At 53.9% G+C, this 27,750-nt stretch overlaps 1 protein-coding gene and 1 long non-coding RNA gene across 5 annotated transcripts in view; one reads left to right on the top strand and one right to left on the bottom strand.

Moving 5' to 3' along the window:
* The window catches only part of Elfn1 (extracellular leucine rich repeat and fibronectin type III domain containing 1), a 65,429-nt gene that overhangs the window by 16,308 nt on the left and 21,371 nt on the right, over positions 1-27,750 (bottom strand). The window lies entirely within an intron of this gene.
* Positions 23,761-26,643, top strand: LOC143270464 (uncharacterized). Its single transcript, XR_013047635.1, has 3 exons — positions 23,761-23,907; positions 24,247-24,407; positions 26,479-26,643. It is a non-coding gene; the product is annotated as an uncharacterized LOC143270464 (long non-coding RNA).

The raw sequence follows: 27,750 nt of genomic DNA, 5'->3' as shown, positions 1-27,750 counted from the left end.
ACAAACAAAATGCAACCAATGCCCCAGAGAAGCAGGGAGGGGGGTGCAGAGGCTGGTGAGCAGGGCAGGCAGGGGTGCAGAGATGTGAGGAGGGCAGGGGTGCAAAGCAGAGGTAGAGGGACGGAGCACCATCATCTGGTCCCCTACATGAGCTGGGAAGGCGGGATGTGGAGGCTGTGGGTGGGTGGGTCTGGCCTCAGGCTCACATGCAGTCCTTAGGGACACAGCTTCCTTCTCAGTCAGGCCCAAGAGGTCAGGCCAGGAGCGCTGGCTTCTGGAGCCATTAGGCGGAGGCTGCTAGTCAGGAGGAAGGGTGAGGCTGGAGTCTCCAGGTAGACGGAAGAATCTGGAGTCAGAGTGTGGGGATAGACGCTCTCCTCAGGGGCTGGTGAGAACTCTGGGAATTATAGAGTCTTCCCTGGGGGGTGGGGGAGCAGGTTCCGGGACACTGATGAACACTTGGGAGTCATCAGCTCCCTTCAGCCTCTTTCATTGGATAAATAAAAGTTAAGTCTGGCCAAGTTACACCAGCGTCTAGCAATGTCGGAGCCTAAGGAGATCTCCCCACCAGAATAAAAGTCTGTCTCCTTCATGCTCCTGGGGTGGAGTGGCCACAGATGAGAGTCACAAGTCCAGAATTTTCTATCCTGAGAACTGCCAGGGCCAGTGTGTCTGCTCATGTGATTTCATGAGCAAGCATGTCACCCTTGTCCCTGACTCCCACTGTCCCCGACCCCAGCCTTCGCCACATGCTGCACACACGAGTCTGCCTCCTGTCTCGCAGTAGGAGCCCGGCCGCCTGCCTGGCAGCTGGGAACCTTCCATATTTGGTGTCACAGTTGGGCCTGGAAGCCACCCAACTGGGGTGTGAGCACAGCCCCAGGGTCGCACCAGGCTGGCTTCCTGATGAAGCCCTTGGGGGTTTAATCCTGGCCCGTGGCTCCCTGCCTATCTGCCCATGTCTCTGAGTCCCTGTCTGTCACCTGCCACCCGCAGGCAGCAGCCTGTAGACCATGCACCTCTTAGCCAGAGTTCACAATCTTTCTGTCACACACACACACACACACACACACACACACACACACACACACACACACACACACACACACACACCAGAAGCTCTCCAGCAACACACATGTCCATCTTTCTGCTCTCTGCAGAAGACCCACATGGCTGCTAGGACCTCAGGGCTGGCTGAGGCGGGATTTAAAGCTGGCAGCCTTCCTCTGAGGCCACCATCCTATTCCCCAGGTTCTTTCCACCAATGCCAGACAGGTATCTTGTGCCCATCTTAGGGGGCTGGGCAGAATCACTTCCCACCTCTGCTCTGGAAGACCCTGGACAGCCTCCCAGATCCCAGCTCGAACTCTCTTGGACCTGATGAGTCTCAGGGCAGCCGATGGGTTCTGTCCCAGCCAGCCACACTGTGACAAGCTTGAAGTGAGATCCAGAGCTTCCTCTTAGCAGGGTTAGCGGCTCAAGTCGTCACGTGCGATTGCACCACAAAAGTTCGGGCAGAGAAGTGTGGTCCCATGTCACCCCCGGGGAACAGGAACTTCAAGAGGCAAACTTGGACGATGTCATAGAGATATCCTGAGCAGAAGAGGGAAGATTGTGCTCTGTGTGCTGGCTCATTTTATATCAGCTTGACACAAGGTAGAGAGACTGGAGGGAAGGAGCCTCAATAAAGAAAATTGACTGGGCTGTAGGCAAGCCTCTAGGGCATTTCCTTAACTAGCCCATGGTGGGTGGGGCCATCCCTGGGCTGCTGGTCCTGGGTTCTGTAAGAAAACAGGCTGAGCAAGCCATAGGGAGCAAGCCAGTAAGCAGCACTCCTCCATCAGCTCCTGCCTCCAGGTTCCTGCCCTGCTGGAGTTCCTGCCCTCACTGCTTCTGATGTTGAACTGTTACATGGAACTGAAACCGTTCAATAAACCCTCTCCTCCCCAAGTTGCTTTTGGTTATGGCGTTCCATCACAGCAACAGCGACCCTAACTAAGACAGTTCGGTTCAGCACCGCTCGGCACTCAGCTGAACTCAGTTCTGACCTTGAAGGACATGAAGAGGTCTGACTCACATCACCCTGCTGCACAGAAGATGACCTTCTGAGAATTTCACATCTGTTCATACATCTATAGCATACAGTCATCCCGTGAGGCTGAGGGGGCAGTTCGCATTTTACAGATGGCGTACCTAGAGGCTCGTTCACCCGCCTGGGTTCCCACAGCAGTGAGGTCAGAGTTCAAGTCAAGCAGACTGGTGCAGAGCCTGCGAATAATAATCTTAGGTCACATGACCTGCAGGTCAACAGAGTGAGATCCAGGATAATGGGCAACCTTGCTGGGGGAGACATAGAGGCTCATGGGGAAGAAGAGGTTGCCTGGGAAAAGTTCCTTGGGGCCTGGAATCCACAGAGCATGTGCAGGGCCACAGCCCCAGGCTGCAGTTGAGTACTGATTTCTCCAAGCCTGCTTGATGAGTGGGAAACCTGCGCATCTGGGAAGAAAAATGCAGGAAAAGACACATGTGTCCGAGAGCCAAAATCCCAGGCTGGGTCTAATCCCTGACGAAGCTGGAAGAGGTGTTGGAAGATACACACAGCAGTATCATTCATGTCGACCAGAGAAGGACTCCAGGAGTCCACAGGGTACGGAGTGAAGGTGTCACAGGGAATGCACACTGTGGAGCATTATACAGCAATGAAAAAGAAACAAACCACCCCGCCAAAAGCACACTCCTGAAAATACCCACTATACTGTCCCCTGAGTCAAAGTTTTAGAATTTGCAGCAATGTCCTTCACTGGGCTCGGGTAAGTATAAATGTAAAACTGTGTGAGGATTTAAAAAAAAAAAATCACAAAATCAAGGAAGGGGGAAGAGCTCCATGTGGCCTTCCTCACTAACCTAGTGGCCATGGGGGAAGGTCCCCAGCTCAGGGGGTGCTGGGGAGATGCTTAGTGGGTGAAGTACCACACAGGCATGAGATTCTGAGTTCAGTTCTCAGAACTCACCTGTAAAGCCCTGGAGGAGGGAGGGGCAGAGACAGGAGCTCCCCTCCCCCCCAAACCTGCGCTCACTGGTCCGAGAGTCCAGGCAAGTCAGTGAGTTCCGGGTTCCGCAGGAGACCATCTCAAAAGATATGATGGAGGACAGTCAGTCACTAGCCTCCACGTTCATTCACACACGCACACGAGTGTGCATGCACACACACACACACACGCATACCATACATAGAAATAAATAAGATCCTCCTATGATCCTAGTACTCAGGAGGCTGAGGCAGGTGGATTATAGGTTTGAAGCCAGCCTGAGCTACGGAGGGAGCCCGTGATGTGTCCCTCTCCAGATGCTGTAATGGCAAATTCTGTTTTGAGGACTTGAGCGAACTCAAAATCAGACAGGCAGAGAAGAGGGACAAACCCGCTCCCGTGCGCGGGAAGCCTCCGGAGTGTGAGCAGCCACCTGGGAGGGATCTCCACTGTGTTATTCTTTATACCTTTGGTCATAGTAAATATTTTATAATTAGTGAAATATTTATTAGGGATTCCTTAAATATTTGAGATGTCTTGAATATTTTATAATAAATTTTAAAACGTTTTGAAAAGGAATGGCCTGTGGTGTCGGACTGAGTTCCCCGTCCATGGGGGTGTGCAAGGACAGGCTGCCCTCAGGGGGGCCTTGAGCCTCAGAGGGGGGTGGGTTGAAGCAGTGGTTCATGGGGTCCTGCTGGGGTGGGTGTAGAGTGGGGATCAGGTGTCTGTCTGTCTGTCTGTCTCCAGCTCTGGCTGAGGGACCTTCTGGAGAAAAGCAGTTTTCTCTCATTCTGAGGACAAGGCTGAGTTGCCAAGTCATCTCAGGGTTTAAGCCCAGAGGGGGCAAAGCGCTTCCCTGAAGACACACAGCCAGATGGGGTTAGAAATTAGCTGAAATCTTGACCCCTCTCCAGGGTGTTTTCTATCCCTTCCCAGTGACATGGGGCCTGGAGACATCTCCTTGGCAAAGGATTCTCCCTTGCTCTGTCCCCAAGGTTTGCAGGGGCCGGTGGCTTGGGCAGGTGACGGAGCAAGGAGTTGGAACTCAGGCGTTTCCGGAACCCTTAAGCTTTATTATTATTTATGTGTGTAATGTTCATGCTGTGCATGGATGCAGGCCTAGTCACGTGTATAAGGGAGAGCACGTGTGTGCCGTCACACACGTGTTGGGGACAGAGGCCAACTCCAGGTGTGAGCCTTGCCTTCCACCTTGCTCAGGGCAGGGTGCCTTTTTCGCGCCGGCACACACCAGGCTAGCTGGCCCCTGAGCTTCTTGGCAGTCTCCAGTCTGTGCCTCCTATCTCCCCGTAGGCTCGCGGGGAGTATAGACATGGGCCACCACATTTGATGTAGGTGGAATTCGAACTCGGGTCCCATGCTTGAACAGTAAGCATTTTATCTGCTGAGCAACCTCCCCAGGCTCTCTCGTTGACTGGAGTGTCGCCTCAAGCCTTTGGACCTCCAACCAGAGCACAGGCGGAACGTCCCTAGCTGACCACACATCCTATGTGATGATTAATGGACCTCCCTCTACGCTGACGTGCTGTGTGGACAGTGGACACGGGCCTCTCTCTCCGGTGCCCTTTCTTTCCTAAGTATAATAGTTCATTCTTGTTGGGAGACTCCTGGCAAAAGAAGGCGTCGTGGAAGGGGCCACAGAGAGCCTGGGAAGTGACACTGTGCGGGCTCCTAAGGCGCCCGCATGTCTGCTGGCTCCTGCCAGGTCCCAAGATCCAGGGCATCCATGGAGAATCCATGTCCAAGAATTCTGGCTGGTCACCAGCTTCTATTCTCTTCATAGCCTTGAAACTTGAGGGTTGGTGAGATGGATCAGCAGGTAAAGGGGCTTGCTGCCAAGTCTGACGACCTGAGTTCGATTCCCAGGCCCAGCATGGCGGAGAGAACAGACTCCAGCAAGTTTTGCGAGCACACGTGTGCATGTGTGCGTGCGCATGCACGTGCATGTGCGTGCGTGCGTGCGTGTGTGTGTGTGTGTGTGTGTGTGTGTGTGTGTGTGTCTACTTTGGCCCCAGACAAAGAAACCACAGGTGGAGATGCCTGCCCCACCTGACCTGGCCACCAGCCTCTGGGCTGTCGTAGGTGGGATACAAACATTTTATCTTATTTACCAAGTTTTAGCTCATTCTCTCGTCTTAACACAGAGGAAAACCTTGCTTAGGGGATTTGGTTACTGGGGAGGGGGCTCAGCAGAAGCATGGAGGGTGGAGGACAGGAAGGCAGGAATACACCCCTACATCTCAGCTTGTCCATGACGGCCTCCCTCCAGGGCCCGCCCTGGTGAACCTGGTGTCGGCACACCCACACGCTCCGGAGATGGCCCCCGTGGAGCACACCTCAGAAGCTGAGCCTCAGGCTGCCCACATCCGCCACTGAGTGCAGCCCCCCTGGATCCGCAGCCCTACTGGGTGCTTCAAGACCAAGCAGCCATCATACGCCTGTGATCTGGGCGCAGCAAGCAGACTGCTGGGCCGAGAGACGGACGCCTGCGCTGGAGTCTGGGCAGAGGCCAGCTCCTCTCTGTCCTCAGAGCCACAGCACCGTGAGTCACTTGGGCAGCACCCCTGAAGGGCTCAGGCAGAGACATCCGCGCTATGTAGACACAAGTGAACGCTACCTTCTGCTCCGGGCCGTGTGTCCCCACATCACAGCTCTGAGGAAGCCACAGCCGATGATGACAGCCTCTGGCTCTGCGTCCTCAGCCTGCTGCCACTCAGGTCACTCAGAGCATCACTCCAGTCCCCTCTCCTTCTTCATCACGGCCTGCCCCTCCCCCTACAGCTCCATCACAGCTCATGGTGATGCCCTGAGGCATGCTGGGATGGTGAGGCGGGGGAGGGGGCATGCAGGGAACAGGGGCATAGCCACCACCGGGAAATACGGATTACAGCCGTGCATGGGCTGGTATAGTCGGCAAACTCAGCCCGGCCAGCAGATGCATCTACAAGATTCCTTTTCCTTTTCCTCTCTCACACTCTCCTTCTTTCCTGCCTGAAACACAGATGCAATGGCTGGAGGTACAGCAGCCGTCTTAAGACCACGAGGACAAATGCTCAAGATGACAGGACAGGAACCAGAACCACTGGCTAGTTCTTAGGACTGTGCCCCGTCACCAGGCTCTTCACAGGAGACAGAGGAGCCCTGTGTGGGGTTCAGCCCTACAGGGCAGGCCTCTGTTTTACACACTCTAACTGGCATAACAGAAAAGAACACTGAACTGTTTTATTGGGGAGTGACACCCAATTCGAATTCCCTGCAAATGCTTCCGACTCTGTTGGGTGGAAAAATCTCAGGCCAGGATTGCTAGGTCTTAATCTCTCTCTCTCTCTCTCTCTCTCTCTCTCTCTCTCTCTCTCTCTCTCTCTCTCTCTCTCTTTAATAAAGCAATAGCAAGCCTTGGGCTCTGAGCCTCCCCAGGGCTACAGCACCCAATGAGAATTTAATAACATTGTTTTCTTTCCATTGAATTTATTTTTATGATTATGAATTCTATTTATGGCTGGGGAGACCTGTTTTCCATTTGTGTAGTGCTATAAAAAAATGTATTTAAGTTTTTAGAAAGCGGATTGATTTAGAGAGAAGCTGTAAAGGGTGTCGTGGTGGGAGAGGTGGGGGCCATGGGGGTGCAATGAGGGGTGTCTGGGCCCATCACCCTGCCCGAGATCTCTGAGTCACCTCTGGGGGTGAGGCAAGCACAGGCCATGAAGGTCACAGCCGCCTGCTGGGGACACAGCCTTGATGCCCAGGGGCCCGTCCAGTCCCGATCGCTTTGGGGGAGTTTCTAGAAAGCCAGTCTCAGAGTCACGAGTTGGACAATTTGGGGCTAGGTGGGGGCAGGAGTCTGGTCATCCCAGCCTTCTCCAAGCTGCTTTCCCCGCCTGTGGCAAGACTTCAAAAGCAGGGACTCCGGGAGCCGCATGACCTTTCGCTAATTAGCTGGAGCTGTTTGCTGCGCCGTCTCCAGCCATTCCCTAGACAGTGGCTCAACAGGCCAACATGGACGCTGTCACCCCCTGTCGCCCTGGGGCACGTCAACAGTTCTGAGCTGGAGAACAGCACAGCATGGCAAGCTGACTTCTGCAGCATGGGGTGGGAGGCGGGGCAGGATCACCAGGGCGGCCAATGGCTCTGGACAAGTCAGCAGATGTTATCTGGATAGCATCAACCCTGCTGGAGAGGTGCTGTGTCCATTTCTCAGACAAGGAAAGAGAGGCAGGGAGGGGGAGAAGCCTTCACGGGGAGTCTGGGCTTCATCATGTCAGCTCCAGGCTGTTCTAACCACAGCTACCAGACAAGCTCAGGCCCTGCTGATACAGATACAGAATCCAGCCAAGGACTATATAACGTAACATGGAGGGGTCTTTAATATGGCTTCCAGGGATGGAGTCTCTGTACTAGGAGCAAGAGAAAGTCAGGAATACAGAAGGTGGGGTATGGCAGCACCTGAAACAATCAGGTGTAAGGGATCTTGGGAAATGGAGACAGGGCTCAGTGGTAGAGCCCCTGCCTAGAATCCCCCAGTGAGGGGCTGGGGTGTGGTCAATGGTAGAGCACCTGCCTAGAATCCCCCAGTGAGGGACTGGGGTGTGGCTCAGTGGTAGAGCCCCTGCCTAGAATCCCCCAGTGAGGGGCTGGGGTGTGACTCAGTGGTAGAGCCCCTGCCTAGAATCCCCCAGTGAGGGGCTGGGGTGTGGTCAATGGTAGAGCACCTGCCTAGAATCCCCCAGTGAGGGGCTGGGGTGTGGCTCAGTGGTAGAGCCTCTGCCTAGAATCCCCCAGTGAGGGGCTGGGGTGTGACTCAGTGGTAGAGCCCCTGCCTAGAATCCCCCAGTGAGGGGCTGGGGTGTGACTCAGTGGTAGAGCCCCTGCCTAGAATCCCCCAGTGAGGGGCTGGGGTGTGGTCAATGGTAGAGCACCTGCCTAGAATCCCCCAGTGAGGGGCTGGGGTGTGGCTCAGTGGTAGAGCCTCTGCCTAGAATCCCCCAGTGAGGGGCTGGGGTGTGACTCAGTGGTAGAGCCCCTGCCTAGAATCCCCCAGTGAGGGCCTGGGGTGTGGCTCAGTGGTAGAGCCCCTGCCTAGAATCCCCCAGTGAGGGGCTGGGGTGTGGCTCAGTGGTAGAGCACCTGCCTAGAATCCCCCAGTGAGGGACTGGGGTGTGGCTCAGTGGTAGAGCCCCTGCCTAGAATTCCCCAGTGAGGGGCTGGGGTGTGGCTCAGTGGTAGAGCCCCTGCCTAGAATCCCCCAGTGAGGGGCTGGGGTGTGGCTCAGTGGTAGAGCATCTGCCTAGAATCCCCCAGTGAGGGGCTGGGGTGTGGCTCAGTGGTAGAGCCCCTGCCTAGAATCCCCCAGTGAGGGACTGGGGTGTGGCTCAGTGGTAGAGCCCCTGCCTAGAATCCCCCAGTGAGGGGCTAGGGTGTGGCTCAGTGGTAGAGCATCTGCCTGGAATCCCCCAGTGAGGGGCTGGGGTGTGGCTCAGTGGTAGAGCCCCTGCCTAGAATCCCCCAGTGAGGGACTGGGGTGTGGCTCAGTGGTAGAGCCCCTGCCTAGAATCCTCCAGTGAGGGGCTGGGGTGTGGCCAGGGGTTGACCTAGTATGAAGGAGTCCCTCAGTTCCATCCTCAACACCTCTTTGGTGTTATAATTTGTTATAACTCAATACCGGCAACTGAGGAACAATGTCCCGCCCCTGGGTTTCTGAGGAAGCCCAATGGAGCATATGTGTGCCTCCTTCAGACCTGCAGGAGCCTGGAGGCCATCTGCTCTGCCACCTGCCTTTCTAGGTAGCTGGCTGGGAACTGTTCCATCCTCCATTCATTCAACAAACACTCATTCAGGGCCTGTGTCTGCCAGGTCCAGGAGGCTGCATTTTAATATGTGAACTGTCAAGCCCGAAGGAAGGAAAGGGGATGGGCCTAAACGAGGCCCTAGAAGGGCAGGGGTGGGCACGTCTCCAGGTGTAGGTGCTGCATGTTTAGCACGGTACTCTGCTTCCCCATTTCTTCCCCTAAGGACCCACGCATCTCACAAATACTCACACTAAAGAGGCCCAAGAAGCCCTGTATGGATTTTGGAGGTTGGGGGTGGGAAATGACTTCCCCACAGCCCAGTTGAGACACTCCAAAGGCAGGAAGGCTTGGGAGGGAGTGGGAGGCAGGTGACGGCGTGAGAAGGCGAGGCCCAGGGTGAGGCCAGGCCCTGTAGCCTCGGAAGTCCGCACCCGTGGCTGTGCCGAAGGCCCGAGGTCAGCGCAGCCAAATCTGCTCAGCATCATGGCAACCACCCATGCCCGCTCCCCCATGGGGGTCTCAGCCACATGTCAGGCTGTGTCTGGGGGTCCATGTTACTCGAGCATCTACCCCCCCCCCCCCGTGTGTGGCACCACAGAGACCAGGTGCCTGCTGTCTGCCTTCCTGAACCCCAGGCACAGGGAGGGCATCTCCATCCCTGACTCCTCGTCCCTGAGACCTCCTGGACCATCTTCCTGAAAGGTCTGGTGGCCCTCTGACCTCCAGCAGAGAAAGGCGCGACATGGGCCCATCTCATCCCCACGTGACGCAGAAGAGCACCCCACAAGTTTCCAAATGCTTTCCTACTGCAGTCTGGGAAGTCAAAATGTAGAATCCTTCCGAGCTCAAATGTTACTTGCCTAAGTAACATCTGGAGAAAATCCCACTCAAAAGCCAGACTTTCTGGAGACCTGCCTTAGGTCCCAACAGCACCTCCTGTTGGCCGTGTATGGTATTACATCCCAGCTCTGCCAGACAAGGCAGAAAGCTAACAGATGGCATAGAACTCAGAACAGAGGAATCCAAGCCCCGTTGCCCCAAGAGGGCACATCTCCATGATCTTGTCCAACCTCTACCACCTGTAGGTGGGCTCCTGGTCAAAACAGCACCTGGGTAGTCCCAGAAACATCTGCTAATGGCAGAAGCCTCATCCGACTTTCCCACCAGGGTTCAACTATACCTGTGGCTGCAGCTCCAGACAGCTCTGGCTGCATCTTTCAGTCCCAAGTCCATCCCCTGTGGCCTCTGTCTGTTATGGAGGGACAGAGCTTCTGCATGGAACTCCACGAACAAGGCGCCTACCTATCCAATGTCTGGCTCGACCTCTATCTCCATGAGAGACTGACCAAGCAAAGACCACCACCACCACCCACTAGTACCTTTCCCTTCGTCCCCAGGGCACAGGCTGTTTGGAGCCAGCCAGGGACGATGGCTTGGGAAACCAAGTCAGGAGAATGAAATCTTGCCTCAAGGGTATTCCTGTAGCTGAACTAACCAGTCTTGAGGAAGGTGGCCACTAACAGGGCTCTACATCTACCCAGAAGATGACCTCATTCATGCAGGTGTGCATTTAATAGTTCATGCATACATTCACTCACTTGTTCATTCATCCATTCATGCATTCATTCACTCATTCATCCATCCATCCATTCAATGCATCGGCTTTTAGTCCCTGAGCATCTAGAAAGTACGTAAATTCTCTGGTAACCATGTCAATAAATCCTTTTCATTCAGTCTAAGAGGCCCTGTGGCTGAGAAGAGGAATGAATAGCATTCTCCAGTGTCTTGCACCTCAGAACATCTTGGGGCAGGGGACTTTGAAGGCAAAGGGTTTTATGAGGGGTAGCGAGGAGGCTCTGGGACACTTGTGCCCCTGGAAGGCTGGCAGAGCTGGAGGGCCAGCTGAATCTGTACCCGTGCCCCCAGCTGCATTTCCCAGGCTGGCAGAGAATGTTAAAGGCGACAAGGAACCTGTCACTGGAGGACTGTGTGTGTATGTGTGTGTGTGTGTGTGTGTGTGTGTGTGTGTGTGTGTGTAAATAGACAGTGAGTGGCGGTAATTACCTAAAATTGTGGGTTAGGAGCGGATGTACATAACCAAAAAATGTGCGGGGAAGTGGGGGGAGCACTCATCAATTAGAACTAATTACTTAACAGCTAATTCAAATAATAATGGACTGTATTTGAATATGCTAACGAGGCCCAAACCTGCCTCTGTAAAGGTAAGTGGAACAAATATAGCAGGGGGGGGCTCAGGGCTGAGATGAACCCAGGGAAAACAGTCATGTTCCTTCTCTAGGCCTGGCCCTGGCCCCCACCTGCTCCCCATCTCCAGGCCTGGTCCTGGCCCTGGCCCCCACCTGCTCTCCATCTCCAGGCCTGGCCCTGGCCCTGGCCACCACCTCCTCCCCATCTCCAGGCCTGGCCCTGGCCCTGGCCACCACCTGCTCCCCATCTCCAGGCCTGGCCCTGGCCCCCACCTCCTCCCCATCCCCAGGCCTGGCCCTGGCCCCCACCTGCTCCCCATCTCCAGGCCTGGCCCTGGCCCTGGCCCCCACCTGCTCCCCATCTCTAGGCCTGGCCCTGGCCCCCACCTGCTCCCCATCTCCAGGCCTGGTCCTGGCCCCCACCTGCCCTCCATCTCCAGGCCTGGTCCTGGCCCCCACCTGCTCCCCATCTCCAGGCCTGGTCCTGGCCCCCACCTGCTCCCCATCTCCAGGCCTGGCCCTGGCCCCCACCTGCTCCCCATCTCCAGGCCTGGCCCTGGCCCTGGCCACCACCTCCTCCCCATCTCTAGGCCTGGCCCTGGCCCCCACTTGCTCCCCATCTCCAGGCCTGGTCCTGGTCCTGGCCCCCACCTCCTCCCCATCTCCAGGCCTGGTCCTGGTCCTGGCCCCCACCTGCTCCCCATCTCCAGGCCTGGTCCTGGCCCTGGCCACCACCTCCTCTCCATCTCCAGGCCTGGTCAAGGTCCCTGCTCTGGGCCACCTGTCCATCCACGGCAGCCCCAGCTTCCAGCACTTGGCAGACAGAGGCCTGAATGCAGCAATGCCCAGGGGAGAAGGGAGAGTGCATGCCCAGTTAGCCCCACAACAAGCCCGAGACAGGAGAGAAAATTGAGTTCTGAGGACAGCCTGCCAAAGACACCAACCCAGGGCAGGGCCGGGACACAGTCTCTGCCACCATCAGACTTCGCAGCAAAGCTGTCCAAGACAGAACACTAACACCAGCACCACTACAAAGTGTGAGTGGAGGTCGGGAGACCGGGGGCAAGGCCTCTGAGCCAGCTCTGTGTTCTTGTATCTGGTGCTGGGTGCTGCCACACCCAAGTCAAGGCAGTTGCCAGGAGTCTGTCGCGGAGCGTGAGCCCAGGCTTGCACATGCGAGTGCACACACCTGAGCACAGGAAAAAGTCAATGTGAGCTTCAGGCCCGGCTCACTGGCCCTCTGGGAGATGGTTGTGTGGCAGGTCTCTCAGGTGCGTGATCTTGACAGGCTCAGAGGTGACTAAGGGCTTTAGGGGGCCCCTCGCACATGTCTGAGTGACAGCATGGATGACAGATTGGTGGCTCTGCTGGAAGACACACACACACACACACACACACACACACACACACACACACACACACACAAACACACAGTAGGAGGCACGCCACCAGGCCTGCTTGTAGCTGAGACCTGGATGGCTCGGGCTGTACATTGCTTCGGGTCAGACTAGGAAACAGAGCTCATGGGTTCCGACTAGAGGAAACGGTCCTGCGGCCTCACCAGTGTGTGGTGGCCTTCAAGTGACATCTCTGGCTGGTGGGTCTGTAATAAGGCCCTGAACTGCTTGCTGTGCCTCAGTTTCTCTCCCTTGGGCCTACCTAGGAGCCTCAGCCATCATGCCGGCTGCAGGATCAGAACCCGGGGCCCAATCTGGAAACATACATATTGTCCATGATACTCGGGGAAAGAGAGTCAGACCAAATTCAGAGACTCCAAGATGGGAAATTGAGAGCTGGAGTCTTCACTAGTATTGCAGTGGGCCAGTTAAGTGCCTAGGGCCATTATATAGGGAGGTAAACTGAGGCTCTGATGCCAGATCTCCCGGCTGGCTGGTGGGAAAAGGGTATGAGGTTCTCCCACAGATGGGTACCTTTGGAAAGGTCATGGCCTCTGGGTCAGTGCACTGGCCGGAACAGGTGGTACCTTGTGTTCCAGATCTCTCAGATGGGGGCACCCCCAGTGTTCCCGGGATGAGGGCTAACTGATCGACTTGCAAATGTCCGGGGAAGAGGGTGGGGAAAACCAACAGCGCCCAGAGTTGACATTTGCATTTCAAACACTTATATCAGCAAAACAAATAACAGTAATTATACCATTTGCATATTTGTGCCGTGATTGTTTAGCGTGGGGGGAGGAGGGGCGCCTGCTGATGCCAGCAGCCCAGCCTCTTGCACAGCTGTTCCACCCGCCACTGCCTGCCTGCCACCCCCTGTCCCCAAGACCACACCTCGGGTTCCCTGCAGGGAGGGGTCGTGACCCACCAATACCTGACCCCGTGACCCCAGGCAGCACACTGGCTCCTCACCCTACCCCCCCCACCCTGTGTTCACACCCCCACTCAGAGTGCCCCACATCAGGACCACCAGCCTGGGAGACTCAGACCTGGCTGTCTCCAGCTGACCGCCCTCCTCCATAGCCCAGCTTAGTCGAGAGGGCGTCTTCACCACCACCCTGATGGGAACAAGCAGCTCTAACTCCAGGCCACCCAGGACCTTGAGCCTTCCCTGGATGGGGCTGCCAGCCCTCCCATGTGGCACAGGCAGCCTAGGCCAATAAAGGATGACCCACTCAAGCCCTTGCCTTCCACTGAGAGCTGGACATGCAGATCAGGGCAGTGGGCATTGCACAGAGCTCGGAGGGGAGAGCTGGTGATGGTCCCCAACTGGGAAGGGGAAGGGCAGAGGGACTGATCTCCCCACCTGACTCCAACCCCAAGTTAAGCTCAGGAAAATCCCAAACGCTTCCCCAGGGCTGTGCGGGCAGGTCTTTGCGGTCACCCTGGAAGAGTAGGAGGCCAGCTCTAGGAACCCACCTCTGTGACCCTGTTTCTGCCTCACACGGGTCTCCATCTCCCACCCGCCTTACCCTAGGTGTATAGCGCACAGGGACATGGGAGGAGCCAGCTGGCCACTCCTGCCCCCTCAAGTTTCAAGGCCAGCAAATGACGGAGGGGTCCCCTTGTAACAAGGTGTTGGTTACAACTACACACATTTGAGAGTTCAGCTTCTCCCAGGAGCTGTCGGGCCACAGGGCCGAAGTGCCAGAGCCTCGTGTGGGATCCCAGTACAGCACAAACATCCTGTGGCCGCAAAGGAGGGAAGCTGAGGAGACTGCGGACAAACGCAGCAGGATTTAGCCGAACTGAGGAGCCGCCTCAAGGTGGACAGGGACAGCATAGTGACCAGCAGGAAATCGGGGAAGGCCAGGCCTAGTGAGAATAAGACAGCTGGACGCGGTTAACTCCCAGGCCAGCTTGACACGGAATCTGAGCATGAGTGTGTGTGTGTGTGTGTGTGTGTGTGTGTGTGTGTGTGTGTGTGTCACTGTGTCCATGGTCTGTGCCTGTCTGCTATGTGACTGTGCACACAGAGGCTCTGACTACATGTAGAAGGGTGTGATGTGTAGGTGTACACATACGCATATATGTATTCATTCCCCTGTCTATGTGTCTGTGTACAATCATATGTACTCAGAGGTCTGGTTGCATGCATGTGTGTCTATGTGTGCACGTGTGTGTGTGCCACCTGGCCACTCCCTAGAGATGGACACACTCTCCTGAACAAAGATCTTAGCAAAGACCACAACTGTAGATGCCACCCTGTTAGAGGGGGCGCCCCAGACCATGCACCTCTCACTGACCGTGACTGTCATTGTGGGGTGTCCTATGGAACCATCCACCATGCCCTCTGTGGCCTCCACCTTCAGATGCAGAAACTGAGGATCAGAGAAGTCAGGTCACTTGACTAAGGTCACACAGCAGAGCTGGGGTTTGCCGTGAGCCTGCCTGGTCCCTGTCTGCTTACAGGGCACACACAGCAGCCAGCACACCTGCTCCTCGTGACATCTCTTAAAGGCAAGTGGTGTTATCAGTCCCTTGATTGGGTGTGCATGCATGTATGTGCATGTGCATGCACAAGTGTGTGCAGGTTTACACTACATGTAGAGAGGTCTCCATGTATATGTACACACGTGTGCACGTGTGTGCGGAGGTCAGAGGTCAACCTCGCATGCTGTTTCTCAGGTGCCATCCACATTGTTTTTTGAGATAGTGTCTCTCATTGACCTGGAACTTCACCAAGTGGGATAGGCTAGCTGGTGAGGGAGTCCCAGAGAGATCCTCCTGCCTCTGCCTCCCCACCGCTGGGATTACAGGCGTGCACCGCAATGTCCAGCTTTCTATGTCAGTCCTGGGGATTGAACTCAGATCCTCACATTTGTGTAACAAGCACTTTACCCCCACAGCCATCTCCCCAGCCCCTGATTTGTTTTTGAAACAGGATCTTACTCTGTTGCCCAGGCTGGCCTCAAATTCCCCATCCTCCTATTTCTGCTTCCCAAGAGCTGGGATGATGGGTATGTAGCACCGTGTCCATTTCACAGAGAAGAAACTGAGTCAGAGCCGGGGTTACACAGCCTATGGTTGAGCTGGACTGAATGCTCTGCTTTCAACTTCAGCTCAGGCAGAGACAGCGGCCAGAACAGTCCCTGTGGTAATCAGGGCTGCACAGTCCCCATGCTGTCTGCGCAGCCCGCCACCACCTCCTTCCTTCCTTCAATCTCTCCCTGCTCAGCACAGGCGCCCAAATCCAGACCCCAGAGACTCTCAGGTGCAAATGAGGCCCCATCCGCTGGTAAACTTCCAGCTGCAATTAACCCCTCACCCCACACCCACGGGCCCACAAATTCCAAATGGAGTAAACAGTTAAATGTGAAATATTAAGCCATAAAGAAAAAAAGCTGGGTGGAAACACAATCCAATCCTCATGAGGTCTCAAGAGAGAAGCCGGCTTTCCAAGCTCAGGAGGAGTGGAGAAAAGTGTAAAGGAAGAGAGAAGCAAGTTTGGCCAAATAAAAACCAGGAAAGGGTACATAAAAAAGAAAACAACAAAAAATGAAAATCTCTGTGGTACAGAGAGGAAATGTCTGTGATATATTTGGCAGAGATGGAACAACACCCACTCATACCAGCATTGAAGCCCCAACAAAGTGTGGACAGGAGCAAAGAATCAGACTCAGAGAGTCTGTTCACACATACATGGGTCTGTTCAACCTTGTGCCTCAGGGAGATACATTTTGTAAGGGTGTGTGTGTGTGTGTGTGTGTGTGTGTGTGTGTGTGTGTGTGTGTGTGTGTGTGCAGTGCCTAAAGAGGCCAGAAGAGGGCATCAGATCCCCTGGAGCTGAAGTCATAAGTATTGTGTGAGCTACCCCATGTGGGTTCTGGGATCTGAACTCAGGTTCTTCTCAAGAACAGCAATTGCTCTTAGCCACTGAGCCATCTCTCCAGTCCCAGAAATGCATATTTTAATGAAATAGGATGAAATTCAACTTGTGCTCACCAAATAAGGATTGATCTAAATACAAAACAAACAAACAAACAAACTAAGCTAAAGCTAAAACTCAGTGCCCAGCAAAGCTCATTAGACTGTGGTAGACTGGGCCAAAATCATTTCGGAGTACAAATTAGAAACTCTTTAGCGTGTCCCTTGCTTCAGTTGGGAGACTGAGGCAGAAGGATCATGAGTTCCAGGCCAGCAAAACTGCGTAATGAGGTCCTGGCTCCAAAGAACAAAGGAAGCCATGACTGGCTCAGAGCAGAGAGCACACCTCACAGTGAAGCTGCTCTGAAACCAAGAACACGGCAGGGACATTTCTATTTGACACCGTCCTAGTGACTTCAGCCACTGCAACAAGGCAAGAAAAAGAAATGGAAAGTCTAAGGCTCAGAAAGGAAGAAATAAAACTCTAGACATTCCTCAAGGATATGACTATGTATATAGAAGCCAAAAGTGTGTGTGGATTACAATATTAATAGTAGGTGTTTGGTCAAGTGATAGATGTAAAAATTCACATACAATTGTATATTAGGTGTCTATGCATTTACAGCAAAAAGCAGGTTAAAATTGACTGAATAAAAATCTTGGTCTGGAGGGTTGGCTCAATGGCTAAGACAGCTTGCTACTCTTGCAGAGAACCTGAGGCTGATTTCCAGCACCCAAGCAGCTCACAACCATCTATAACTCCAGCCACAGAACTGACATCCTCTGCTGGACTCCAACACACACACACACACACACACACACACACACACACACACACGCACGCACACACACACACACACACACACACACACACACACACACCATAAAGAATATATCTTTATTTTTTTAATTGACCTTCTCCAGATAGATCTACAAGTTCAATCAGATTCCAGTCAAAAATCCAAGCAGATTCTTTTCTCTTTGTAGAACTTGACCAGCGAGTTTGAAGATTTGTGTGCAAGAGGCATGGCTGAGAGAACAAGGTTCTGTGGGGTCTGTTTGGATAGCTGGCCATGGAGCTATGGCAACTGACATCACATGGGGTTAACACAAGTTTAAATTAGCATTCCCACATGCCTGCAGAGCAGATGGACCACCTAGAGATGCATCTGTGATCTACCTTGGAGGAGGTAGAACAACCACCAGGGAAAGGTGACAGCCCTCCGTCAATCGGGTGTCTAAACGCAAACACTGTGAACCTGAGTCAACCCTTCCCATCCCATCCAACCAGTCCAGCCTGAGCCGAGACTCACACGGTCCATCGTGTTGGTGATTGTCATGTGCTGTTTGAGTTCACCGAGAAGCTGTCTCTGACACTGGGGTTCATCCACCCCTTTTCAAATCCATCTGTTTGTCTCAAAGTGTCCCCCACAGTCTGAGGATGAACTGTCCCCTTAACTCTGTGACTGGGAGGGAAGGCAATGACTAAATGGCCCCAGAAGAAGAACATTGTGTCCTTGAAAACAGCTGGAAGGTGAACTATTTCCAGAGTTCGTCCCATGATGGGAAAGTACCTGAGGTGGGAAAGAGCCCTGAAGTCCAGCCATGGAGCTCAGTCACGGCTCCAGCTGACTGCCTCAACTTCCCCAGCTGGTTTCTGCTGGGTGTTCACAAACCCTTGGTCTGATGATGATGATGATGATGATGATGATGATGATGATGTGTGTGTGTGTGTTCATGTGCATGTGTATCTCTCTCTGTCTCTCGTCTGTGTATGCCTGTCTCTGTGTGTCTCTGTTTCTGTGTGTCTCTGTGTGTCGATCTCTCTGTCTCTCTCTCTCTCCATCCACTCATCATCTACTTATTCTCTCACTTCAGTTCATTGTATGCTTAATAAAGTCAGTCATTCAAAACTGAAAGTATGGCTGTGTGAGCCGAGTCTCTGAACCATACAAAATGTGTGGAAAGAGAACTGCGCATCATATGATATACTAATATATTTTATACATTATGTTATCATGTTTGAAAATACACTAATAATGTGGTGACAGGGGAGAATTCCTTCCCACCCACACAATTATAAACTAATAAATATCACTGCTAAAAAATGAGGAATTTCTGCTCTTAAAAAAATACCATATGCTGAGCATGATGGAGCAGGCCTGCAAGCCTAGAAATGGGAGGCTGATAGAGAACCACAGCTTCAGGGGCTGCCTGAGCTACAGAGTGAGCACAGGGGTAACCTGGGCCACTTAGTGAGATTCTGTCTCAAAATAAAAAAAAGTGAGATGTGCTCAGTGGTAGAGCACCTGCCTAGAATCCCCCAGTGAGGGGCCGGGGTGTGGCTCAGTGGTAGAGCACCTGTCTAGAATCCCCCAGTGAGGGGCTGGGGTGTGGCTCAGTGGTAGAGCACCTGTCTAGAATCCCCCAGTGAGGGGCTGGGGTGTGACTCAGTGGTAGAGCACCTGCCTAGAATCCCCAGTGAGGGGCTGGGGTGTGGCTCAGTGGTAGAGCACCTGCCTAGAATCCCCCAGTGAGGGGGTGGGGTGTGACTCAGTGGTAGAGCCCCTGCCTAGAATCCCCTAGTGAGGGGCTGGGGTGTGGCTCAGTGGTAGAGATCCTGTCTAGAATCCCCAATGAGGGGCTGGGGTGTGGCTCAGGGACATAGCACTTCTTTAGCATGCACAAGGCTCCAAGTTTAATCATCAGTGCATAAATAATAAGTAAATAATTCCTATGCTAAGCATGGCAGCACAGGCCTATATTCCCAGACTTGGGAAACTTAGAAGGATCATGCTCTCACAGCCAGCTTGGGTTACCAAATCCTCCAAAATGAAAAGTAAAAACCAACAACCAACAAACAAACAAAACATAGGCCACACACAGGATTTTAGGAGGTCGCTGTCCCTGCCCTGTGTCATCTGAAGCAAATATCCTTCTTTCAGAATCCAGAAGGAAATCTGGCAAATTGATTAGCAAAACTCAGAAAGCTCGGCTATAAAATGAACAGATATTTGTAAAAAGGCCTTCATTTCACAGATGAGGAAATACAAGGGGTCATAAGCCCCACCCCTGATGCTCAGTTCCAGGGTGCACCAGGGAGATTAGGAAGAAATTTTGGTCAAGCACCATGACACGCCCACCGGCTGGCAAGCTTCCACCAGCTTGTGTCTGCCAGTGGGAGGAAACGACGCCTAAGGCGCACGGGCAGCCACACTGGGATGCTGAGGTCCACCGCGTGGGAAGCAGTCGGGCACGAAGCTGCATGTATCTGAGTCCATGATTTCTCTCCAGCGTGTAAGTCTTTGAAACACTTTAAATGTGTGACATATATCTTATCGAAGGAATGCTTGCTATCAAACTGCACAGCCCCGTTCGCTCTTCCAGGAGATTCTTCTCCGGCAATTAAGACTAATGACTACTAGTCATGGCAGAAGACAATGAATCGTCGCAGGGAATCCTGACCCCAAGTATAAACTCAGGGAGAAAAAAATTCACGCCATGATTTCCAGTGCATGCAATTTGGGAACCAACCATGCAGAGTTACCTAACCTTCTTGACAGGCTCCAGGCCAGTGAGAGACTACCTCAAGACACTGGGTGAGGGGTGGATCTGAAGTGTCAACCTTCAGCACTTCACAACATATGCACACACACGTACCCAGAAACATACACAGGAATACACACAACCACACACACACACACACACACACACACACACACACACACACACACACACACACCCCAAACAAAATATACTAATATAAGGTTTTTGGTTTTTTTTTTATTTTGAAGTTTTGCTATGTAGCCCTGGCTATGGCCTAGAACTTGCTCTGTAGCCCAGGCTAGCCTCAAGCTCACAGAGATCCACCTACCTCTGCCTCCTGAGTGCTGGGATTAAAGATGTGCCTCATGCCGGGTTTATATTCATATAACTTTAAACGCTAGGCTAAAGAAAAGCACCCGCACTAATTGGTACTGTTTTATCCTTTTGAGACAAGGTCTGACTCTGTAACCCAGACTGGCCTGGAACTCTCTGATCCTCCTGCCTCAGCCTTCCAAGTGTTGGGATTATGATTCTTCCAGGCTTGTGCCTACCAGTGTTCTGTGACCTGAGAAGGCCCAAGTGCTCTGTGAGTTATTGGAAGCTTACCGTGCGGCAGTAATGCTGGGGACCCCTCACCCCACCTCCTCGCTCTCTCCCAGTCCCAACATCAGCTCCTCACCCACCAGGAAGCCGATAGTGCTAATTTGTTCCTGGAAGCTTGAGGCGGATTCTCCCTCTCAGGACGCTGCTGCAGGAGAAGCAGCTCTCTGCAGAGGGGAGGCAGGAGGATTGAGAAGACATTAACCTGACGAATTGTGCGTGCAAGCTGTACATTTGAGAAGTGCTTATTAGAGAGACAAGAAAATGAGGCTGGAGTTTTGCTTGTTTGCCTGAGACGAAGCTAAGTTTCCCTTGGTCTCTAATGGGCTAAAAAAAATTGGGGGTGAGATGTTCAAATGTAGGCGTAGAATAAAAGACACATCTAGACACAGGTGACGTATCAGGAGATGGCGACAGTTGTATTGGCCCCGTCTAAATGTGCTCACCAGGAACAGGAAGGGTCGTCACATGCTTTGTGTCCCCTCTTCCATGCTTCCTGCTGACATGAGCTTTCCCTTCACGAACCTCTCCCAGGAAGGCACAATGTCAGCCCTGTCCAGGTAACCACCAGCCGCCTGCCTCTTCTCACTTCTAAGAACCCCCCCAAGCAGACTTTGATTCTTCCCTAAAGTATTATCGATCGAACCTCTCATTTATCAGCTCTCTCTCACCTCGAATCTACCAAACCTGTCTTCTGTTTGTCATTTGAGATAGGAACTCACGATGTAGCCCAGGCTAGCCTGGAACTTGCGATTTTTTTTTGCCTCTGCCTCTTGAGTGCTGAGATGATGGACATGGGCCACCTTGAATGGCTACAGATCCTTAGAGTCAAATGGCAGGTGAGGAGTGAGCAGGAAAAGCGTCCCCGGCCTGGGGTCAGCACCTGCCACCTGCCTTCGAGCCCCGCCTCTCAGGATGCCCCCCGTGGGCTGGAGGCATCTGGGAAGAAAGCCTTGGAGTTCTGCTCTGCATCCCTGCTCCCACCTGGTGGATACCTTTTCAAGTGATGGCAGAATGCTGAGAGATGGCCTGAACATGTTCATAGTAGAGGATACCAGTGACTATAAGAAAGAGGGTTCCAGGAAGAATGAGGTCAAGTCTGTGCCTCAACCAACACAGAACACACACAACACACAGTAGGCTCTTTAAAAAAAATCACATACCCAGGAAGACACGAGCTCTGTTTTGTAACCCCAGGGTTGGGGTACGGGGTAGACCCAACAAGATGTGCAGACTGACAGAACTAGGAAATGCTCAGTTGGTAAAGTACTTGCTCTGATCACGAGGACCTAGGTTTAGCCCCCAGAACCCACATAAAATTTAAGGGTGGTGGCTCAGGCTTGTAATCCCAGGACTAGAGGGAGGTGAGCCAGGAGGTTTGTGAGTTTGAGGCCAGCCTGGGCCACAAAGTGAGACCCTGTCTCAAAGAAGAAAAACAGTATAGCATTTTCCAAATAGATGATTGTGAACCTGAGTTGGTCCATCAAGAACTAGCTGGGTATTTTAAAGGTCACATCTGGGAGAAGCAGTGTGTCTTTGCCTCTTGCACAATTTGGCCAGGAGACTACATTTTGCCCCATGCTTCCAAGCACATTCACCCTCCTGGGAATCTGAGTATAAAGAGTGCAGCCCAGGAAGACAAGGTCCCTCTCTGGCTTGGAAACAACAGCAGTGGAGGCAGGATGCAGCACTCAGGGCAGCTGGGGGTACCAGTGGAGGCAGGATGCAGCGCTCAGGGCAGCTGGGGGTACCAGTGGAGGCAGGATGCAGCGCTCAGGGCAGCTGGGGGTACCAGTGGAGGCAGGATGCAGCGCTCAGGGCAGCTGGGGGTACCAGTGGAGGCAGGATGCAGCACTCAGGGCAGCTGGGGGTACCAGTGGAGGCAGGATGCAGCGCTCAGGGCAGCTGGGGGTACCAGTGGATGCAGGATGCAGCGCTCAGGGCAGCTGGGGTTACCAGTGGAGGCAGGATGCAGCGCTCAGGGCAGCTGGGGGTACCAGTGGATGCAGGATGCAGCGCTCAGGGCAGCTGGGGGTACCAGTGGAGGCAGGATGCAGCGCTCAGGGCAGCTTTGGTACCAGGTGGGATGCTGACATCACCGGGCTACCTGGCACACGGCTCTAGAGCCGAACCTGGGACCTCTCACGGCCCCCACAGTGCTCTCAGCTTTTCCCAGGGCTGTATCTGGAGCTATCACACCCAGCAATAGTGACCCAGGCCGGCTACAGGCGGGTGCCTTTCTACAGCCAGAGCAGAGAAGCTGCTTTATCCACGCCCAACAGGGGGCGCCCAGGGGTCCCAGTGCAGCTACTGTGGATGTCCTGATGTAGTCCTGAGAGCCTGACTTGCAGTCAGTTGAGCCAGATTAAAGGAGAGAGTAAGAAACTCCAGTGCAGGTTGGGATGCGGCTCAGCGGTAGAGCTTGGCTGGCACATAGGAAGCACGGGGCTCCATTCCCAGCAACGCATAAACCCAGCGTGGTGGCACACACCAGTCATCCCAGCACTTGGGAGGTGGGCGCGGGAGGATCACAAGGTTTACGTCATCCTCAGCTAACTAGTGAGTCTGAAGCCAGCCTGGGCTACACAAGACCCTGTCTTAAAGGTAGGCAGGCTGGGGAGGGCAGCTGGAGAGATGGATGGCTCAGCAGGTAAAAGCACTTGCCACCAAGCCTGACAACCTGAGTTCAGTCCCCGGAACCAAGGTGATGGAATGTGAGAACTGAGAACCGATTCCAGCCAGTTGTCCTCTGACCTCCACAGGACACACACGGGGACACACACACACACACACACACCACGTAATAAAAGGAAGCTCAGGTACAGCTCCCATGCCCCCACAGGAACAACGCTCAGTGAGCTGCACAGTCATGGGCCCTTGAAGGCTGTCACTCTGAGTTTGGCAAGAGCCGCTGGTTAACCAGACCAGGTGACCGTGACATCTTTGCTTCTGAGGCTAACGTCCACCTCCTCACTCCTGAAGGGACTTGGCATCTGGAGAGAAGGGCGTCCCTCATTCCTCCTATCTCTGAGGGCTGTGTGGGGAAGCATCCAGGACTTGTTCCTAGTATCACTGGCTCGTGCCTACTGGTAACAAGTGGCCAAAGCATTATTTTTCTAGAAGGTGGAAGAGAAGCCAGGAATCCCCTCCTCAGCCTCACCCCACACCTCCCTCCGGCTGTCCTCCTCCCGCCTTTGTGACGTCACTGCTGTTGCCATGGGAACTCTGCCAGCCTGAGCTGGATGACTTCACAGGAGGGTGGGGAGGGCCTGAGCCTTGGGTCTCAAGGCAGAGATCTCCCACAACCAGCTAAATAGCAAAAGGAAACAGGGAGCCGCTGGGTAGCTGGGTTTTAAGGCAAGGGCTCCACCCACTCTACCCATGACTGGAACAAGAGGTGAGGTGGGGTCCCTTCCTCTCTCTCCACGGAGGTGGGAGGGGAAGCGTGAGAGACCTGTGTCCTTTACCTTCCCAGAAAGTGGGATTGAGACACCCCCCCCCCGCCCCCAACACGCTCCTGATCTATCACCAAGGACAGTACTAAATCCTGGCCGAATGGGCCTGTGACTCATCCTGTAGGAATCTCAGATGGGGGGCTTCCAGAAGGTTCTCCTGAACCCAGAGCTTCTGCCTGAGAACCCCAGCTGGCCCTGCCCGCCCACTGTGGGGAGCCCATCCCTTGTGACTCCCCCAGCACCAACAGAGATCTCCCGACACCTGCTCTGTGTCTCACCAGGACACACTGCTGGGGTTGCCATGGGGATGAGCAGGAGGGGCAAGCGCGGGTACACACAGCTGCGTGTGAGCACACGGAAGCGGGAATCACACGTCCGTGGACACTTGACTCTGCATGTTCACACAGGACAGCAGCCCCTCGGGGTGACCCTGTAACTACAGGTATCTACTGAAATGTGGGCTCTGTTAGCACACGCACGTGCACACACAGCTGTGCGTGTCCTCATGAACGACGTGCTCCCTGGCACACGCAGGCAGGCTGTGCACACAGCACACACCACTGGGACTGCCCCCGCCTTCGTCACCCAACACTAATGTACCTGCCCAGATGGAGGACGCAGGCCTCCCTGGAGCCCCTTCAGGACACCTCACAAATGTCCCTTCTACCTGGTTGGGGTCTCCTGGGTTCTGAAGAAAACCCTCCAGCCATAACCACCTCCAAGGCTGGATTGTCTGTGTCCCAGAACCCCCTGGAACCCCACAAGTCACATCTGCTCCAAGCCAGACCCGCAGAGGGAGTCTGCTTCTAGATCATTTCCTGGGGGCTCCACATCCCCCCCAAGAAGGGCCCACGATGACCCCCTGAGTTTGTCTACATTCCCAGTACTTAGATGACAGGCACGCGCTACCATGCTGGGTTAATGGGGTGCCAGGCAAGCACTCTACCAACTGAGCTCTACCCATTACACAGACGACAAGACTAAGGTTCCGAGGAACAGTCCAGGCCTTGTGGTGCGGACCAGGGGGCCACACAGGCCCTTACGGGCGCCTTCGCTCTACCCTGCAGAGCTGAAGGAAGAAGCCTGGAGCTTCTCCGACCCCCACCTGGGCTTCTACTTTCATTCGGCAGCTTTGGCACTCAGGAAGCCAGCCTTTCTAGTTTCTAATTAAGGAAACAAGCCCAGAGAAGGAAGGTAACTCGTCCAAGGTCACAGAGCCCTGGGAAAGTCTTACAGGAGCTGGTGGGGGTTGAGAGGCAGGAGTTGGGGGGGAGCTCTAGAGGGCTCCAAGCCTCAGAAAACTTCCTTGGCCCCCCAGCTTCTAGCCAGAGGCAGCTGCCGCGGGTGCGGGCGGGCGGGCGGGCGGGCAGGTCACCCGCCCAGAGCTTCCTGCTCCTGCCTTTGCATCTGATACATTCAATGAAGACCAGAAGCCGCCTTAATGCAATTTAGAGCCCTGTGGCCGCGGCCGACTCTAATGATTAGCTCTGATTTTTCTTGGCTGTCTCTTTGAGGCTCCATGCAAATGAGCCTCCTCCTCCCAGCCCAGCCCCTCCTCCTGGCCCCTAGGATGGACGATGAATGAACATCTCAGACTAAGGGAAACCTCCTGGCAGGCCAACCTGTGCTTGTAGCCCTCGCTGCCAGCCGCCATGCCGGGAGCCCGGAGAGCCTAGCCTACTTGGAAGTGCTGATACTATTCGGGTCCTGGGATCCCCTACATCAAGAGGCAGGAGGGAGCCTAGAATGCAATATCCTTGAGAAGCTGCAGCTAAGGGGCAGCTCACAACCAGTTTCCACTTCGGGGAGTGGGAAAGGGGATGTGGCTCAGCTGGTAGTGGGCTTGCCCAGCGTGCACGAGGCCCTGGGTTCCATCCCCAGCACTCCATAACCCTATTGTAGTCATGCCTGTCATCTAGCACTCTGAAGGGAGAGAAAGGAAGATAAGGAGTTCAAGACTATCCTCCGGTACTTAAGGAGTTCAGGGCTAGCCTGGGCTACATGAGACTATTTCCCAAAAAAAACAAAAACAAACAAAGAAAGAGCAAAGGTGTTGACACACACACAGGCATAGGTAGAAGTGGGGAAACTGAGGCCAAGAACTGACTTGTCTGAGGTCAAGACTCAGGAGTGCCTAGCCTGGGGTCAATCCGGTCACACACAGTGCTCTAGAAACACATCAGCCACCCGACCCCATTCCGCACGACACGATGGGCCTGCCAGGGGCCTGGCGGACAGACACCACTGGTGGAGAATGCAGAATCGGCCTTTAAATACCTCAGCGATTTCATGCCCTGCCGTCTCCCATTCCCGAGCCGCCCGAGGCGCCGGGCCGAGAGGCTGGGACCTAATGAGCTGTGAAGGTCTATTTTTCAAAGTTAAACATCTCCAGGCTCCCTGGCCCAGCCTTTAGACACAGCCTAGCAACACCCCTGTGTGGAGCCAAGACAGGCTCTTCGGGAGGCTGTCCTCTGTGAGATTCCCGCCATGCCTGCATCTATCACCACCCACAGATGCTGCCGGAAGTGCTGTGCCAGTAGTTGACTTGTGGGACACAGAGACAGGGGACGGACAAGGCTGGAGATGCAAAGGCACATCCCGGGAGTGGTGACTCCCGGTCTTCAGGGACATCGATTCTAACCTCGTGCTACATAAATGTGTGTTGCAGTGTCCCCTAATGTGAAGGGCCAAAAGACTCCAATTCTGAACTCTCATGGTCTACCCCGAGTCAGGTACACAGTAGGTGCTCAGCCAAGGCTTCGGACCAGTTAGTGGCCTCAACGCGTGGGGCTGTCAGACCTGGGCTGTGAGGGCACAGACTGAGCTCTTGCCTTCAGGGATCAGTCAAGTCCATTGGAGTCCTGGCCGGGTTAGGTTCCACATCTCAGGAGGCTATGCTGGAGGAAGCTGGAACTGGGTTCAAGTCTTACCACAGTGACTGTGTGAACCTTATAAGCTTGGTCAAGCCACTCCTCTGGGCTTCAGGGTCTCTGCCATATGTTATTTGGTAGCATGAGCTACTCTCTCCATTTGAAGGGATTCTACACTTTCAAACTTCTAACCACGGTGGCACTGTTTTTCAGACCCTGCAGGGGTATAGACATCTACCATATAACAACTCATCCCTATCACATACCATCATCATCTAGCCAGTTGTCTCCATTCTGTACCACTCCCATCATCCAGCCATCCATTATCATGGTGGATACACCTATGGTCCATGTTTGCTATCTGTCATATGTTCACCCACTCACCTACCCACTCATCCAACCATACATCCACCTATCTGTCCATTCATTCAACTGTCTATCACTCACCCACTCATCTACCCACTCGACCATCCATCCACCCACTCAACCATCCTTCCATCCATTCAACCATCTGTCCACTCATTCAACCATCTATCCACCCACCCACTCACTCAACCTTCCATCCACCCATCCAAACATCCATGTTTGCTATCAGTCATCTGTTCACCCACTCACCTACCCACGCATCCACCCACCCACCCATTCATCTACCCACCCATCTGTCATCCATTCAACCACTCAACCATCCATCCATTCATTCAACCACCTGTTTCCATCCTCCATCCACTGATCCTTCCACTCACCCACCACCCATCTATCCATCCTTTTATCCACTCATCCATCTACTCACCCATCAGTCCATTCACCCACCTGCTCATCCATTCATTCACCCATGCATCCAACCACCAATTCATCCATCCTGACACCCACACAACCATTCATACAACCATAAATCTGTCAATAAAATGCAGCTGC

Source organism: Peromyscus maniculatus, chromosome 23 (genome assembly GCF_049852395.1).
Source record: "Peromyscus maniculatus bairdii isolate BWxNUB_F1_BW_parent chromosome 23, HU_Pman_BW_mat_3.1, whole genome shotgun sequence".
Lineage (NCBI taxonomy): Eukaryota > Metazoa > Chordata > Mammalia > Rodentia > Cricetidae > Peromyscus > Peromyscus maniculatus.
Note: the sequence above shows the minus strand (reverse complement) of the source record. Positions and strands in the feature narration are given on the sequence as shown.